Genomic DNA, 17,335 nt, shown 5'->3' with positions numbered 1-17,335 from the left:
TCCAGGTGTACTTTGCTGATTTCCACTGTCAGTACTGATTGCAGTCTCCAGTGAGACCTTTGTGCTTTTAGCCGCCTTTCAGTGCAGCTCGCTAACATCGTTCCCTCTGCCCTGCCAAAATTATTTTAGTTTAGACGCACAAATGAGACATCGCCCTGCTTGTTTTCCTGAATATGTCCTTGCCTAATCTTGTAGGATCATTTTCTGGGTAAAATTCCCAGATTTTCAGAATCTTTCTGCGTCACTTTGAAGACTACACAATGTCTAAGGAAGCTAGCCGCTCCTGTCAGAGCAGGAATCTCATTCGGCAGAGAGACTTACCCTAGGCTATTAGCCAGCAGGTGTCTTGGTCACCATTGGCTTAATAAGAGGCATGGATGGTGCCTGTCAGTGCTGCTGAGGAGACTGCTGCCCTCCAGGGGCAGGTCTTAGTGCAGCCTAATCAGCATAAATCCAGTCTTTCTGAGAGAGCTGAACAACCAAGCAAAGGAAAGTTAGGGAATATTGTAGGTTGGTTGTTCTGGGGAAAATAACTAGCCGACATGGAAGGACTCAGTCCCCAAGAAGTACAGCCATGCCAGCACAGTCTTGGCAAACACCAGTCTTGCAATGAGGAAGAAAGGGGGAAGTTTAGGGGCCAGTTCTTCTCCCATGTCAGTTGTGTTCACCTATCCATTCTCCTGAGTTTCACCTTTTAACTTCCATGCCTGATGAATGGTCTTTCTTTGTCTCATCTTTAAAGGTGTGTGTTTCAGCACAGTGACATTTTCCTATAAGAGGCGCTTAAAAGAAATTAATTGGTACTCTGCTGCAAGCTGTCCAGAAAAAAAAAAAAATGACAGTGAGAAAATAGCAAATGCCACAGACAAGTGTCCGGGGATGCAGAGAGAGAGAACATGGTCAATTTTATGCTGTCACGGAATACAATGAGACACTGTAACAGCAATGCTAAATTATGAGAGCATCATTGCAGGGTACAACTTCCTCCTCCAGCCCTGGTCCTCTCTCCCTGCTCACATGCTCCTCAGAGCAGGTCTCCCTAGAGTCATCGAGTCTTCTCTTATGTTCCCCTTCTCCTGAACTGACCATTGTCTATGAACTTAGAACATGCTTTTCACCAGTTACTGGTCTCCTGGACTGAACAGCAGTGGTCTGAGCAAATGAAGATGGAAAATGTGGGTGAAGGGATACATGATTTGGTATAGACCCTAATGCCACACTGGACACAGTGTTGTGTATGCCAGGCCATGGTCAGAGAACAGCTGGGTCTTTTAAGAGGATTATGGGAAACTTGAACAGTAGCAATAGATCAAGACAGAGGAGAGACGATGGTCTAAGTGCAGGCTTCAGCTCTCAGCCACGCCTCTTCAACACAGTCTTCCACTCATGATGCCAGTGGCTTGTTTGTTTGTCCTATTTGTTCTAAAGTCAAGGATTGGACTTAGGTCTTCACACATGCTAAGCGAGTGTTCTGTGCTTGCACCCCAGTCCATGAAGATAGATTGTAAGATGTAAGGATTTATACAAATAGGCTATATATCTTTAAGTCATAGAAGGTGAGCAGCATATTTTTATGTGTGTTGAACGGTGCTTGGTGGATTGTTTTCATTCTTGTGGATGAAACCTGGCTTATTTCCCAGCTACCAATGCATTGCAGTAAAACTCATTCCCAACATGGTGATTGCTCAGTCCCAATATTTGATAGTTAAAATAGGAGCTGACAATGGAATGGGTGCAGGTGAGTGGTTCTCTGCTACCACGTAGGAAGGGACATATGGGTGAGACTATGAGGATGCCCTTCTGGGGACTGCTTTGCAGCTGGCTGCCTCTGTGCTGCCCTTGTGCAGCAGAGCAAAGGATGGGAGTTCTCTGTCCACTGGACCGAGGAATAGCAGCAACTATCTTCCACTAATGAATAAAAATTGTGCCCAATCACCATAATCTCTGTGTCCCAAACACCCCTGAAGAAAGCTCTGCCTGCAGGACGCCTGTCTGTCCTCAGGTCTGGAGTTCCCATCTTGAGATTCCCAAGGCAACTGAAGCTGAAACAGACCAAATTAAACTTTTTCTTCAGGTGTCAAACTCATGCTTTATAAGAAGTTATTGCCAAATTCTTCATATTTTTATGGGTTTAGGTGGAGTGATACTTAAAATACTTCATCAAAGTGCATTTGAGTTGTGGTTATGATTATTGCTAATTATAGACAAGAAAATGAAGCATAATCAGGCCTGAAGCTAATGAAGCTGGGGTGGCCTCCCCTAGCATGTGGGCCTTTATATGACCGGAATTAGAAGATAACGTGGGGTCTTAATCAGAAAAACTATGTGATTTTTCACAAGAGAATGAATCTGAAGTATTCAAGTATTCAATGCATAATTACAAAGATCAATTAGGAGAACTTCAAGGTCTACAGGAGAGTTAAGGAGGGCCTGAGCTGAGACAGGAAGGAAGATGCTGAGCAGATGTGATGCATACAACATGGAAACACTCTGATGGCCAAATCTAACAGCAAATGGAATGTGAACTGCATGCCAGGGATATTTGCCAAAGAAAAGGGGAATGCAAATACACAAGGTTCCATTACAAAAGACAATGGATTGAGTTTTAAACACTTTGGAAAAGGTGTCCATAAATTGGATCTGAAATTAGGTAAATGGAGGAACAGCATAGATCAAAAAAGCATTTTGCATGGATATGGGTGACACCAGCATAGAATAATACATAGAATAATTACTTGTAAATGCAACTCATTTTCATTTGAATACCAGCTATGACATAATTATCCATGTAATTGTGCTGGAAAATATAGTTTGAGTGCACTTGCATAGCACTAGGGTTTGATGATAGTGTATTACAGCTTCTAAAAAACCTTTGATTCAAGTCAATTTTCAAGCTTTGATGAGTGCAAATTACAGAACCCCCATCAGGAGAAGCTGAACAAAAGCAAGGCAAGGATTTCTGTGAGGGCTGAGGTGCCCATATACACAGATCACACAGTTGATATTCTGGGACATCTTGATAGAAAGGATTGCTGTCAGGGAGCCTGTGGAACCACAGACACTGACTGCACACAGGGTTATTAGAAAGCAAACCTTCTCTGAAAGTATCTGGTTAAAACAAAAACAAGAAGTATAATGGTTTCCCAAGTTGTGTGCTTGCTACATAACTTTCACATATATTAAGGATGTGTTTGAGATGTAAGATTAAGTGAGTTTAGTCCAATGTTTCAGAGCTTCTAACATAGTTATGTGTTTGATGCCTCCAGGAAGGTGTGCCTGCATTGTTGACATGTACCAAATGGCTTCTCTTCCTTTCTTTTTGTGTTCATTCCTTATCTTTCACTGGTTCTCCCCTGCACAATAAAAGAGGGGATGTCAGAGGTCTTATGACCCCTCAGCATTCAGTCATCAAGGGGTCAAGGGCAGGGCTCCACAGATCCCGTTTATCTTACTTGACTTTCCTGGAGTCATCCTTCCAGGCTGTGATGATGCAGTAAAATTTATTTTAAGAAATCTTCCTTTAGGGCTGGAAAGATGACTCAAACATTAAGAACATTTCCAGAGGACTGGGTTCATTTCCCAGTATCTCTGTGGTGGCTCCTAACCATCCCTGACTCCAGTTCCAGGGGAGTCAGATGCCCTCTTCTGTCCTCTATGGGTACTGCACAATGGGACACACAGATCTGCATGCAAACAAAACACCCTTGCTGGTGTGCAGGCGCGCGCGCACATACACACACACACACACACACACACACACACACAGAGAGAGAGAGAGAGAGAGAGAGAGAGAGAGAGAGTTAAAATGAAGGAACAAAAAAATTTAAACCACTTTATTTTGAAATTTTAAGATGGTAAATTCAAGGAAAATGTCAAACAAAAAAAACCACTTTTGCATTTCTTGCTTTATATACAAGCCAGGAATGTGTTTTATATATATATAAATATAATGGTACCCAAAGCAAATCAGAAAATCTAGTTAAAGATAAGAAAAAATAGGAGGAAAACAGTTTCCCTGGTGTGTTGTCATCACTTCTTGGAAATTATTAGCTGATGTGATGAGAGAGGGAAGAAACCCACATGCCATCATGACTTATTTCTGAAAGGAAGGCTGACCTATAGCTATTAAAATTCCTGTGGGATGAATCATACTCTAACTGCCACGAAACTTTTGTACAGTTCACTTTGAAATAATTTAATGTTGTCAAATGGTTGCTGCACTTTTTAAGTGGCATGTCCTAGGGTATATGACAGCGCTTGTGAGCTTAGTGGCCACAAGTGTCAGTCTATTTAAATAACAAAAAGTTGTATCGCATTGTAATTGTTTTTGAGATTTTTATATTGTCTCATGTATGTTTTGTGCATGCAGTACACAGAGGGTATCAGATCCCCCAGGACTGGATTCTAGACAATTGTTATGTTACCTGCCATACAGGTGTTGGGGTTGAACCCAAGTCTTCTGGAAGAAGAGCCAGTGTTTTTGACCACTGAGCTATCTCTCCAGCTCCTTTATTTCACTGTAAATATCTTTATCTGTCGTCTTTTTCTCTAAACCTAATATAAAACATTTTCTCGACTGCATTTACCTCCACTCTATACAGTTTCCTTCTCATTCTCCACTTCCTTATTCCTCCTTTTCTTTTTCCTGTCTACTTCAGTACTTAAAGTTGCTACACTTGACCCTAAAACATTAAAAAAAGAAAGAAAACAAAAGACAATCAAACTACAATTTCCCCAGTGCTTCTGAACCTTATAGGAGGCACAACACTCTGTGTTTCACTTAACACTGGAACAGCTGTCAAACCATTATATCGTTACTGGAGTTAGCCTCTCCCCTAGAGCCGAAACCACATGAGAGATAGCTCACCAGAATGAATCACATGAAACAGAATGAACAGAAACAATGGAGCACAAGACCGAAAGCTGGAAGACAAATCCATGCCAACCAATGCAGAAAGTACCTGTGGAGTCTGTTCCTGTTGTTTGTGTGTATGTGATCTTAGGGCTGACCGTGTTTTATTGTTTGCTTGATAACCAGTCAAGGGACTCATCCTCGGGAGAGACAAGTTCTCCCTTTCTGCAGTCATTGATTGCCTGTCGCTCTTTATCTAGGGCTGGGACTCCCATGAGATTTTGACCTTTCTGCATTAGCATGTCTATTGGTATGGTAATCATTTGGGCCTTGTTTAGGCAGCCATTTCTAGGGGTATGTGTGTGTGTATGTGCAAGAGAGAGGTGGGGAGAGAGAGAGAGGGAAAGAGAGAGAGAGAGAGAGAGAGAGAGAGAGAGAGAGAGAGAGAGAGAGAGAGAATAATAATCACAGAAAACAAGGTCATCAATATAAGAGGGGTGACAGAAAGACATGGGAAGAGTTGGAGGGAGGAGGCATAGGAGAAGCTGGAGAGCCGAAAAGGAAGGAGGAAGTTATATTTTATTTTAATTACAATATGTTTTTAAAACACTAAAAATACAAAAAAGGGCACAAAAAAAACCTGAGTCAACAATTGTATTATTTTATGTCAAGTTGATACAAGGGAGAATCATTTTGGAAGAGAGAATGTTATTTGAGAAAATGGCCCCAACAGATTAGCCTGTGGACAACCTTGTGGTAGTTTTCTTGATTGAAGTTGATGTGGGAAGGCCCAGCTCATAGGGAGTGATGCCATCCCTGGGCCGGTGGTTCTAGGTGCTGTAAGAAAGCAGGCTGAGCAGACCCTGAGGAGCAGCAAGCCAGTAAGCAGCTTGCTTCATGGCCTCTGCATCAGCTCCTTTGTCCAGGTTCTTGCCCTGACTACCTGCCCTAACTCCTTTACAAAGGACTGAGATCAGGACATATAAGCTTAAATGAACACTTTGTTCCCAAGTTGCTTTTGGTCCTGGTGTTTCATCCCAGCAATAGAACACTAACTAAGACAGCAACGCAGTATGAAACCCCCATAAGCTCACAATTTCTCAATATCAGAAAAGAAAGAGAGCTGAAATGTAAAGTGTGATTTCCATAGAGAGGGCTCAAGTGAGCAGATAAATGAAGTAAGAAACATCAACTCTATACCAAAGAGACTCTAGAGAGTCCATCAAAAACTCTCTAAGCTGATAAATACTTCCAGTAAAATGGAAGGATACAAAATTAGTAGCCTTCTTATATACAAATGACAAACACTGAAAAATAAACCAAGAAAACAATCCCATTCCCAATAGCTACAGAAATAAAGTAAAATATTAGGAAATAAACCTAATGCAGAAAGTGAAAGATATTTACAGTGAAATGTTCCTAACATTTAAGAATGAAAGTTGGGGAAGATGCTAGAAGAAGAAAAGACTTGCTATGCTCTTGATTGGAAGAATTAATCTTGTGGAAAATGGCCACTCTACCAAAAGGAACCTGCAAATTTAATGCAATATCAATCAAAATTCTGGGACACTTATTCACAGAAATAGAAAGAACAAAATTGAAAGGAAGTTAAAAGACTAAGGAAAACCAAAGCAATCTTGAACAAAAGAGAAAATGTGGGAGGAGTCATCATACCTGCTTTTCAAATTACTCTACAGAGTCATCTCAATCAAACCAGACTGGAACTGGCATAGAAACAGACACACTGGCTGGCAGAATAGAATGAGGACCCAAATATAACCCCATGTCCCCATGGCCACCTGATTTTTGACAAAGAGACCAAAAGACACACTGAAGAAAAGTTGGCAGTTTCAACAAAAGGTGCTGGGAAAACTGGATGGCAGCATGTAAAAGAATGGATCTTGTTCCTTATCTCTCGATGGATCAAGGACTTCAGCTTAAGAACAATGCTTTGAAATTGTTAAAGGAAAACATGTAGAGTGCACTTCAACCCATGTGTACGGGAAAGGAATCTAGGAGCTCAATAAGAACAAAAATTGACAGACGAGATCTCGTGAACTTAAAAACTTCTGTACCCCAGAGGAACCATCAATCGAGTAAACAAGCTACTCACAGAACAGGAGAAAAAACTCTTTGCCTGCTGTACATCTGACAGAGGATTAGTGTCTAGTATATACAAAGAACCAAAAAAACTGAACATCTAGAAAATGAAAACCACCCATTTAAAATGGGCTACATATAAAACTAAACAGGCTTTGCAAAGGAAAACAGGAAAGACTAGTAAACTCTTTTTTAAAATGTCTGTTGGTTCTAGTTTTCAGACTAATGCAAATTTAAACTACTTAGGTTTCCACCTCCCCATAGTCAGGATGACTGTCATCAAGATTACAAAGGACCACAAATGCTGGTGAAGATGTGGAGAAAGACCAGAAAACTGCTCCATAAGCTGGTCCACCAAGCCCACAGGATAGTCAAAACCCAGTCATACAGGTCACCCTGGTTAAACTCTGTGGGTCACAAAACAAAAACACATGAATCTGAGAAAGGGACTTGTAGGCAGGAGTGGGGATTTGATAGGTGTAGAAAGGTAATAAAGTAGGTGTTGAGAGTATTCAGGATGTACTAGGTACCTATAGGAAATTGCCAAAGGATTAATTTAGTTCAAAAAAGTGCATAATAAAGAAAGAATAGTAAAAGAAATAAAGAATAAATACCAATTCCCATACAAAGGCAGAAACATCAGAAAAAACACCTGGTCTCTTGTCAGTATCTCTAAAAGCTAGAAAATCATGAGATGATATATTTCACGGTCTGAAATTAAGAAATTGTCAACCAATATTGCTGTACTGAGCAATTTTAAAAATTTTAATTATCCATTAAAAATTAAGGGAAAATGAGGCCATTTCGTGAAAAACACAAGTAATTGATGACAACTGCCAACACAAATGCTCAGCACCCTGCTCAAAGGGGAGAAGGCCTTAATCTGAGCCAAATAGGAGTGACCAGTGGCCCAGGAACATGGATTTGGTTTTCATTAAATTATATTCCAATGTGGCAATAAATTTCTGAAGTTTTAATAGAAAAGAATAAGGGTCATAAATCAACATATTTTTTAAATACATTGGCAGAAACATCATGGAGACAGGTCACAGACCATCATGGACGTCTTAGCTCTAGCTGTAACCACCATCTGTCTGTGCTCTTAGCATTTTATTTGGTGGGAGCTAAGCATCTGCACATTCCAGAGGGTTTACTGGGATTGTCACAAAGATGTTCGCCCCCACACAGAGGAGGATAATAAATGACTAGTGACAAGGCTAATGGCCCAGGATAGTTTGGTTCTGTCTTGTAACATTCCAAACTTTCCAGTCACTTAAGTTCTAACCAATTGATCAGCCTTACAGAAGGTTCAGTAGAAGCTGTTACCATTTTTTTCCAGGAATATTTGTTCACACAACCAAGCCAGCACTGAAGGAAATGTTGGAAAGCATCCCTTTCCTGATAGACCCGAAGGAACATTATCTATCTCAGGCAGCTCCACCAGACCCAAAGACAGTTTCACCCAAGGCCAACTTGGTGAGTCCTTGGTAACTTGGCCTACATTCTTCTTCCCTGGTCCTTGGTAGCATTCACTTCTGTGTCCACCTTTCTCTCTGTCTGTGGCACAGCATTCACTTTCGTGCCCACTTTTTTCTCTGTGTCACAGTGTTCACGTCTATGTTCATGTTTTCCTCTGTGCGTGGCACAGTGTTCACTTCTGCGTCTGTTTTCTCTCTATGTCACAGTGTTGTTCATTTCTGTGTCCACTTTTCCCCCCTCTGTCCATGGCTGAGAAGGGGCCCAAAATGAGTTCATCTGTCAAGGTCCTTGTGTGATGTGACCCAGCCACACTTACAATTCTTCACTTTTCAAGTGACTGGTTTTCCTAATTCGACTATGACACATGGTGTTTAGTGTCTCTCGTCGCATATACTGCTTCAGTGTGGAGGAGGAGGCAGGAGGTAGAGCCTGTGACACCTGCTGCTTTCTTTACTATGAATATGGGACAGTGCAGAAGCGCTGCTCGGCTCCTACCCCAGGCTCTTCTCAATTCTCATCCAGCTTCAGTCCCCACCCTGTCCCTGTTCTGGTTGAGCCATGTGATACACACCAGGTGCTGGTACACAGCCACCTGTTGTGACAGTGCCAGCAGTAGTAGACACACTAACAGCAGCTTTTAAAAGAGTGTCTCTCCCCTTCTTCATGTCATTGCTCCAGCCTCTGGAATCTATCTCTGTCCCTGTGGCTTATCCTCACTATCGCCCTGTGCCATTTAATAATAGTGCTTGTGACAGGTGGCATGTTCTTGTCCAGCCCGTCCCCAACCTGAGTGAAAGAGCCACAATGATTTAATTTGATACAGTCCTCGATATCGGAATGGAATTGTCTTTCCTGAAATTGCATTTCTTGCACATGTCCATCAAGTCTGCAGAGGAACTCCAGAGCTGACTCACAATTTGAGGAGATGCGAGCCTGGTCTTCTTTTTAGGTTGAGGAGCATCAGTGCCTGGTGGCTTCCTGGATCAGAGAGTGGGTGGCAATATAATGTGTCTCTTAGAGAAGTCTCTGGGCTGAGCAGCTGAGTGGGGAAGAGCCCCTTTATTCCTGCTTCTGATTGTGTGACCCTAGTGCTAGACAGTCTAGGCTTATTCTCCAGAGTGATTGCTATGGGAGCTAAACAAATAAAAATGTCCACAACAGGGTGCATGAGGACAGGCTCTGCCCAGCATCTGTCAGGGTGTCCCTCGTCTCCAGTAGCACTAATTTCAAGTGGCCTTGTGACTGTACCACTCAGCATACCTGTGAACCTTCCTCTCTAACTTCAGTCCTACAATTAATAAATTATAATTATTTTTTAAAAAGAAACCTCACTCTTTCGTTATAGTCAAAAACATAATAAAACTATTGTGTCAGTAGAGTAATACTGTATAAAATTGCATTCATTGTGTAGGAATAATAAACATAATGAATTTTGTGTTGAGACTTGGGTCCCATTCTTCTGATAACTCATTATGCAAATGAAAATATTTCCCAAGCAGAGAGAAACTGAAATACAAATTATTAATGGTCCCAAGAATTGTGTTTATGGGATACTCAGCCTGTAATACAAAAATACTGAAGTATAATGCAGCATGATTTGTGAAAGTTGTAAATGTTTGCATAGGTTCACTCATGAGTTATATGAGAATTAGTGTCAGATAAGAAATAAGGAAGTAAAACTGCACACATGAACGCTATGCCTTGCAGGCTTTTTAAATTATTTCTTTCATTTTTTTACTTTATAATATAATTATACTATTTTCCTCCACCTTTTCCTCTCTCCAAAGCCTCCCATTGAACATTAAAAGTTCCAAGGCATAAACACACACATAACACACACACACACACACACACACACACACACACACACACACACACACACACTCATTTAAAAGAGGAGTACCTCTAACAGGTGGTCTCTGCTTGAACAATTCCATCTAGGGGACAGTTTTATTCAGTTTAGCAGGCAAGAACTCACAGGCCACTGGAACTGTCATGGCCCTGATCAAGCCTGCTCCAGGAAACAGTCCACGTCCTTGACATCTAAATGCCCTGGTTTCTCTACTGTGGCTTTGCCTCTTTTTCACACCTTTATGAATTACACGGAATCTGACTCTATTCCATATTGTCTGTCTTCTATGGCTTTTTTGAAATATTGGAAGACGCCTTCATGGTTTCCTCACTCTCAGAGCTGCATGCCTGCAAATCTAGTATCATATGGACATTGCCAAATTTTGCTGTCAGCTTGAGATATAGCCTGCCCTGGCTGATGATAGTTTCAGCGGCCTGTGTATACATTCAAACAAATTTTTTGAATAAATAAATAAAATCTCTAAAATACATACTAAAAATTAAACAACAGTTTCTTTCCTATGCCAGTGAGTTCAAGCCTGTTGCCCACTTTCTTTTTTTTTAACAGATTCATAGTTCTGCTCTTATGTCACAGTCCTTGATCCATTTGGAGTTGAGTTCTGGGCAGGGTGACATATTAGGATGCGTTTTCATTTTTCTGCACGAGGCTGCCTGCTTTGACCAGCACTGTTTGTTGCAGTGTCTGTCCTTTCTCCAGTATGTATTTTTGGCTTATCTGTCAAAAATCAAATCTCCATAGGTGGGTGGGATCTTGTATGGGTCTCCTATTCAATTCCATTGGTCAACAGGTCTGTTTGGATGCCAATACCATGCTGTTTTTATTACCATAGCTCGGCAATAGCTTGTAACTTGAGATGGTGATACCTCCAGCAGTTCTTTATTATCCAGGTTCACTTTAGCTATCCTGAGTTTTTTGTATTTCTACATAAAGCTGATGCTTGTTTTTAAAATTCTTGGGGAGTAATAGTGTTGAAATTTTGATGGGGATTGCACTGACTCTGTAGATTGCTTCTGGTAAGATGGCCATTTTCATAATATTAATCCTACCTGTTCATAAGCATAGCAGGTATTTCCATCTTCTGATGTCTTCCTCAATTTTTATTCAATGTCTTAACGTTTTTATTATAAAAATCTTCCATTGGCTTTGCTAAGAGTTATCCTAACATACTTTTTGAGGCTATTGTGGAAGGTATTATTTCCCTGATTTCATTCACGACATATTAATCATTTGTATATAGGATGGCTACTGATTTTTATGTGTTAATTTTATCTCCTGTCACTTTGCTGAAAGTTTATCAACTATAGAAGTTCCTTGGCAGAAGTTTTAGGATCTTTTACATATAAAATCACATCATCTGCAAATAAAGATACTTTGACTACTTCCTTTCCTGATTGTATCCCCTTGATCTTCTTGAGCTGTCTTATTGCTCTTGCTAAGACTTCAGGTACTATGTTGAATAGATACAGAGAGACTGGACAAGCTTGCTTTGTTCCTGATTACAGTGGAAATACTTTGAGTTTCTCTTTATTTATGTTAACTATAAACTGCCTTTATTATGTTCATGTATGTCCCTTATATCCTGAGTTTCTCTAGGACATTTCTCATGCAGGGATGTTGGATTTTGTCAAAGGCCTTTTCTGCATGTAATGAGATGATCATGTGACATTTGCCTCTCAGTCTTTGTGTTTGTGTGTGTGTGTGTGTGTGTGTGTGTGTGGTGGGTTACATTTGTCTATTAACATATGATGAACATTCCCTGCATCTCTGGGATGAAGCCTACTTGATCATGGCAAATAATCTTTTTGATGTGTTCTTAGATTTATTTTTATAAGTATTTCATTGAGAAATTTTGAACCTATGTTCATATGGTATATTGTTCTATAATTTCTTTTTGTTGTTGTTTGGTCTTTATGTGGTTTTTGTATTAATGAAATAGTGGCTTCACAAAAGAATTAGGATATATTCCTTCAGGTTTTTGCAGGGGTAATATTTTTAGTAGCATTGACATTAGTTCTTTAAGGATCTGGTGTATTTCTGTGTTGAGTTTATCATTCTCTGGGCATTTTGAAGGGGGTGTGGGAGATTTTTAATTACTTCTACTTCAGTAGCTGTTATGGGTCTATTTAAATTGCTTATTTCGTTTCAATTAACCTTTAGTAAGCCATATATCAGGAAATTCATCCATTTCTCTTAGGTGTTCCAACTGATGAAATACTTTTTTTTTTTAAACACTATATCCTTAAGGGTCTCTGAATTTGCTTGGTGTCTGTTGAAATGCTCTCTCTTTTTGCCTCTAGTTTCTTAATTTGGCTCTTTTTATTCTCTATCATTTGCTTAGTTTGGCTAAGGGTTATCAGTCTTGTTGATTTACTCAAAGAACTAGTTTATTGTTCCATTGATTCTTAGTAACTATTTTTTTTGTTTTTATTTACTCGTTTTTTAATGCTAAATTGAATTATTTCTTCCCATGTAATCTTTTTCAGGATTATTTCTTCTTGTTGCTCTTGAGTTTTCAGCTGTCCTGCTCCATGTTAAAAACTACATGTTAATAACTCAGTGCTGTGAACTTGCCTCTTAGAACCTCGTAGAACCATTGTGTCTCATTGGCTTGGGTGTGTTGTGTTTTCATTTTCATTCAGTTCTACAGTGTTTGTAACTTTCTTCCTGGATTTCTGTCTTGACTCAGCCTTCATTCAGCAGGGAGTTGTTCAGTTTCCATGAGTTTGTAAGCTTTCTGCTTTTTCTGTTGCTGTTATCTGGCTTTAATCCACAGTGGTCAGGTAGAATACAGGTATTAGCTCAACTTCTTACACCTACTGAGGCTTGCTTTGTGTCCCAATATGTGGTCACATTTGTAGAAATGTGCTACTGAGAAGAGCTCATGTGCCCTGAGAAGAAAGTATATTCTTTGGTGTTTGGGTGGAATGTTCTGTAGATATGTTAGTTCCATTTTACTTTATGATGCTATTCAATTTCAGTATTTCTATGTTTAGTTTTTATTTGAAAGACCTGGTCTTAAACTCTTGAAGCTCTTAATTCTACTTCCCAAATTTTGGGATTACAAGAATATGCCACCACACCATCTCAGTGCTAGGATTTCTGAGAATTCATGCTATGCAAATATATATATTTGCAAATCTACTGAATTTCAAAACAACTCTTTAATTAGCTAAATAAGCTTTATTTTTACCCTTCAAAGGGTGCAAGGAACCTAGTACATAAGCTACATGGCATCAGTCTATTTTTTGGGCTTCACCTATTTATTGAGACAAACACAAGGCACTGCATGGCTTCTCTAGCACAGACTTCACCTGACTCCTGGCAGATGGATGCTTCTGTTGTATTACTGTCTTAACCTCACAAAGTTGTCATGGGCTCCTTAACAGACAACCAGGCACAGTGTCTCCTACTTTCTCTAGTCACCTGGTTAGTCGCTGCCCATGAAGTCTGCACACTCTAGTGTTGATAGTTCTTGCATTTCTTTCAAGAGTCCCTTCTATTTAGTTTGCCAGCTTGTTGGGTTTTCCTTGTGGTGGATCTGGATAACTCTAGGTTACAGCTCTTTGATTTTCTTCTTAGGAATGCTGACTTTGGCATGTTTAGTGTTACTTAAGAAAATAAATTATCTTCATATTTTCTTTAGAGGTAGATAAGACAAAAAGATGAAAAAATTCTAAGATTTGTGAGTTTACAGTGATCATCTATGGTGATGGCAAGTGTATGATTTTTTTCTGGCATACAGTGCCTATACAAGACTGCAATATCCCTAGGATATGCTAAAGATTACTGTTCACAAACTGATAATTAGGCATCACACTTCAGCTGTCATGTGTGTAAAAGAAATCATAGACCTTTGAATTGTGTGCTTCTTAGATTTAACTATCAACTTAATACAACCTAGAATTACCTGGGGTTTAAAAAGTCGTAATGAGGAATTATCTAATCAGGTTAGCCTGTGGAAATGTCTGCAGGGGATTATCTTGACTATTCATTGACATAAGAAAACCCAACTCTTTGTGGGCAGCATTATTTTCTAGGCAGGAGGTCATGAATTATATAAGGCAGAAGAACACAAGCCAATGAAAGCCAGAAATCATGGGACTATTCACTTCTCTCTGCACTTGACTGTGGATGTGACTAGCTGCCCTAAATTCATGCCCTGACTTACTCTCAGTGATGGACTGTAATCTGAAGCTGTAGGCTGAAGAACCCCATTTTTTCCTTCTGTTGTTTTTTGTTAGGATATTTTATCACAGCAACAGAAATGAAAGCTGATTTGGCCTGTAGCCAGGCAGAATATAGATAGGCAGGAAAGCCAAACTGAATAGAAGAACAAAGGGCAGAATCAGAAGACACACCAGCCAGCCACCCAAGGAGCAACATGCCAGCATACAATTACTGCAAAAACCACGTAGCAATACATATAGTAATAGAAATAGGTTAATTTAAGATGTAAGAGCTAGCTAGTAATAAGACTGAGCCATGGGCCAAACATTTGTAAGTAATATAAGCCTCTGAGTGGTTATTTGGAAAGAGGTGGGTGGGAGAGATTTGTCTGTCTATGCAAATTACTTACCTTTTATTGCAATGACCAAGTACCTGAGGGAAAAAAAAACAACTTAAGAGATAAAGGATTCATATGTTTGGTGGGGGAAGCATGCCACATTGCATGCAAAAATCAAGAAGCTGATAATGTATAAGAAGTGGAGTTTGTCAGCCTTTAATCTTTACCTTTTGGTTACCTACTTCCTCCACTAAGGCTCTACATACGGAAGATTCCATGACTTTCTCACATACTGCCACCATCTGGGGATTAATGGCTCAAGACACAAGTCCATAGGGGAAATTTTACATTCACATGATATCAATCTCGATTTTCAATGAAAGCACAAAGCACTTATCAAATTAGCGCCGGGTATATGTGCCGATGGTTTGAATGGTTGTGTCTCAGCCAGAACTTGAGCCTCACTGTCCAGTGTTGCATTGTTGCAGATGATGCTTGAAGGGATTTGTGCTGTTCTGAGAGAATGAGCTCTTGTGCTCCCAGAAGAACAGGGTCGGCCATCTCGAGAGAGGGTCATTACAAAGCAAGGCAGCTCCAGTTTGCTTCTCAAAGTGACTTCATGCGCCTTCTCTGCCTGCACTTCCACTGCTAGAGCACGCATGCCACCGCCACATGGTGTCTGTGTCATCTGCTTGGTGACCCTGACTAGAAACTAATCCCAGCACCATGCCCTTAAGCTTCCAGAACTATAAGCTAAATAAGAGCCCTTCGTTTTTAATACGCCCAAACTCAGTTATGTTCTTATAGTAACAAAAAATAAGCTGAGATGATGGGTGGAGTCTCCTGTCCATTTTAGTGTTCTGAGTAGTGCTTCAGAAATTGGGAAATGTTTTACTTCTGAGACTCACACCAAGGAGCTGAAGATGGGATGGATATTCATAGGAGACAGGGAGGGGCATGCTCCAGAGTCCATTCACACTTCAGCAACCACACTGTGAACAGCCAAGCAGAGGGAAGAGAGGAAAGCTAGACTTTTCCTTTGATGATATGAAAACTGCGGTTTTCTAACCACAGACATTTTCTCTTTAAAACATTGGCAACAAAATGCAAAGAGAGAAAAAAGTCAAGAAAAAAATAATTAGCCAACAATATTTGTGACTACCTTGCACAGGGTCAGTAAAAAAGAAAGGCCCTGACCAAAACAACCTCAGGAGGAATAACAAACAAATTAAAAAGAGAAATAAGGAACGTCCAGCCGGGTGCTGAGCATCCCTGAGTAGACAAGGTGGGAAACTTGGGGTCAGTCTGTTGGCAACACAGCAAGGTCCACCTTAAGCAAAAAAAAAAAAAAAAAAAAAAAAAATCAAACCAAGACCAGCTAGCCCATTGGCTTCAATGATGATGGAAAGCAGTGTGGCCATCAGAGGTGCGTTTCTCACCCTGCTGTGATTATACAATAGGACTCAGAATCTAGTCCTCAAAGAGAAGATATTTCTAGGGGCCGGAACACATGGAGAGGGGAGAACATGACAATATTCCAGCTTTGTGAAGCTAGCCTCTGAGTCATAGTGGGAGAGCCCTGATGACCATGACTAAATGTAAGGGGAAACCTGTGATTCAGAGATCCCGAGTCCAGCAGTTGATCTCATGAACTTGGTACCTCTGAGCAGAACATCCTTACTCTGAGTGGTAGGCTGAGCATAGCATGAATAAAAAGCAAGGCTGGCCCGCACAGTCTTTAGATATAAAGCAGAGGGTGGGGATGACCCACAAATTAACTGTAATCAGAATTCAGAAGTGTTTGAGCATTTAAGAAGGCACTTTTGTCTTATCTAAGCACACAAACAAAAAGAAACATAGATATGAATGGTAAGTTTTATATAAAATTTTCAATTCAGTTTATCATACATAAAATGTCAAGAGGGAGAAAAGAGATATCGACGGGAAGTCTCCATAAAGGTTCAATTCTCGGGCTGGAGAGGTGGCTCAGCCACTCAAGGCTGGGCTCACAACCCAAACCACAAGGTCTGGTTCTCTGCAAGTGAGCTGCCAGACTGCACAAGAGCCTTGGAAGGAGGTTTTGGCTCCAGCCTGATGTGGCTTCTCTCCACTGATGGGCTGCAAAGCCTGAATGGCTTTAGTTTGGAGGGTGATCACTGATTATAAATCCTACTTCAGAGGAAGTGGCATCTTATAAAATGTTCTGCCAAAGAGTAAATATAAGGTCTTTGGGAAAATATAACTGACATGCAGGTTTGTAAAGCACCAGCAATTCTTGCTGTGATGCTTGTTGAAAAGCTAAGGAATTGGGTTTGGCTCTATGATATGAATGCAGCTATGAGCATGCCTAATTTGAAGAACTTGAAGCTGAGAACCATGGGAGACCAGTAAGGAGAGTGGTGAGTGCAGGCTGGGAGCTCTGCCTAGGTCTTTCCTCTGTACCACCTCAAAAGAGAGGATGGAAAAGTTGTAAGAGCCAGAAGTTAGGGAAGTCTAGAGCAAAACAATGTCTTCTCAACACGACAGG

At 40.4% G+C, this 17,335-nt stretch overlaps 1 protein-coding gene across 1 annotated transcript in view; it reads left to right on the top strand.

Annotated features, from left to right (window-relative positions):
• The window catches only part of Gabrg3 (gamma-aminobutyric acid type A receptor subunit gamma3), a 602,977-nt gene that overhangs the window by 524,273 nt on the left and 61,369 nt on the right, over nt 1-17,335 (top strand). The gene's annotated exons all lie outside the window — the stretch shown is intronic.

This window comes from Peromyscus leucopus, chromosome 1 (assembly GCF_004664715.2).
Source record: "Peromyscus leucopus breed LL Stock chromosome 1, UCI_PerLeu_2.1, whole genome shotgun sequence".
NCBI lineage: Eukaryota > Metazoa > Chordata > Mammalia > Rodentia > Cricetidae > Peromyscus > Peromyscus leucopus.
This window is presented reverse-complemented; position numbering and strand designations above follow the sequence as displayed.